The sequence below is a fragment of the Austrofundulus limnaeus genome, unplaced genomic scaffold (assembly GCF_001266775.1).
Source record: "Austrofundulus limnaeus strain Quisiro unplaced genomic scaffold, Austrofundulus_limnaeus-1.0 Scaffold198, whole genome shotgun sequence".
NCBI classification, from domain to species: Eukaryota; Metazoa; Chordata; class Actinopteri; order Cyprinodontiformes; family Rivulidae; genus Austrofundulus; species Austrofundulus limnaeus.
The window spans coordinates 809,169-811,039 of record NW_013952600.1 but is presented as its reverse complement, the minus strand read 5'-3'; the positions used below and the strand labels follow the sequence as shown (position 1 = coordinate 811,039).

At 42.0% G+C, this 1,871-nt stretch overlaps 1 protein-coding gene across 2 annotated transcripts in view; it reads right to left on the bottom strand.

Annotated features, from left to right (window-relative positions):
* Positions 1-1,871, bottom strand: part of cdca2 (cell division cycle associated 2) — a gene marked incomplete at its 5' end in the record, with an annotated part of 32,128 nt that overhangs the window by 17,734 nt on the left and 12,523 nt on the right.

The following is a 1,871-nucleotide window of genomic DNA, read 5'->3' as shown; positions in this document are numbered from 1 at the left end:
TTTACTGCGCATGCGTGTCACATCAGTGCTGTGTAGCGTTCACACAGGGGTCTGATGCAGGTCACATTTAAAATGTAATGTGAACGTTCACACAAAAAGATCAGATTTTTTCAAAAAATCGGAACTGAGCATTAAGACCTGCAGCGTGAACGTAGCCCCTGTCTCCTAAGATTTGTGTGTGTTTTACAGCAGATCAAAGCTAAAGGGCCGACGGGACAAACAGCAGCAGCCCACACGCCAACAGCTTCACATCTTCTTGAAACTACACCCAAGAGGCAGCAACGCATTATAACATGTAGGAAAGGGATGTTAGACATTTTTGTTTAAATACAAACATGTCATCCAAACAGAGTATGTTTACAAGCTGCAGGTCTTAAACCTTTACAATCAAATGGAGCCATTTCTGCCCCTTGGCTTCACTAATAAAATGAAAACACAAAATGTGCTGCAACTGTGAACATTAAACCTGAAAACATACTCCCTGCGAACTGCTGAYGTCGGCACGYGTTGTCGCAGTTTGATGACGAAAATTACATCACCGGGCTTCTCAGCGTCGTGTCGACAGCCCCTTTTGGCACAACCCGTCGGCAGAACTTTTGACCACCTCTCCCGTGTCGATGATAATGTGTGATTGGTCTGAAGTTCATGGGCGTGTTTGTTTGTGCTGCGCTTGGGGGGTGGGGGGAAGAACGACTCGCTCCCAGACTAGAAAGCAGAGTTTTATAAGATAGTCAAACCGTGAAAAACTTATGGCTTGTGTGTTTGTGCTGAATGCGCTGCTGCACTCGGTAAGAAAAAGGGTGGGGGGAAAAATCCCAACTCGCTCCCAGAGCCGACACCAGGAAGTAGAGTTTTATAAAGATAGTCATACCATGAAAAACTCATGAATGGAGATTAAACAGATGTTGTGCACGGAGGAATCTAACTGATAAAAACTGTGGAGCTAAACCAGGGCGGATACGTCAGATGAGTGACGAGTCTTTTTTTTCCTGCGTTATCGGCTGTTGCGGGGAGAAATTCCATGCAGTGACATATGGTTCAGCAAGAGGGGGGTTTCTCGAGCTCAGYGCGGGGTGTCTCAGGGACTATGAAAGGTCTGTGCGAAAACAACTGCCTATCAACCACGTGACCGCGCGTTGACCCGTCAGCGTCGGAGCGAGTATGTTTCAGGCTTAACTGGTGGTCTGCAGACCACTTTGAGTTTGTTGAAAGGGGCTTTTCTGACCAATAGCAGTGACATTACAAAACTAAATATATATAGCACATTTTTAATTATTATTTTTTACACTTTAAGACAAAATAATAATAATAAAAATCATGTAAACAAGAAAAAAACTTTTATACCAAATTTAATAAAAAGTACAACTATAAAAGGTATGTTTTTTTTCTATTGTTATCTAATTTTAAAGGTATTCCAAATATATCCTGATGGATTTGGGAGAAAGATCACACTGTAAGGCTGGAAATTGGATTWTTGAAGTGGCTAACAAACTACTAGAATGATCTAATCAACATGTTTCATGTTTTAGTAGTATTGACAAATGGAAAGGAAAACAGCCAATTCTGGACTTCTCTGTTGTGAGTATAAAACGCAGAAAATTCAATTTCATGTTAGTTTTGGTCAAAGCTTCAAAGAGCTGCTGCTTATAGGGACAAAAGCCCAGTCCCCATTGGGGGATATATCATTGGAGGGTCAGGGGTTGGTTCAGGACAAATGTGTGAATTGAGTTTAGGTTAAGTTTAGTGTCAGAGGAGTCAGAGTTAGGCTATAGAAATGACCAGTAAATGAAAGGAAGTCAATATAAACTCCCCATAAGGACAGAAGAACAAGTGTGTGTGTGTGTGTGTGTGTGTGTGTGTGTGTGTGTGTG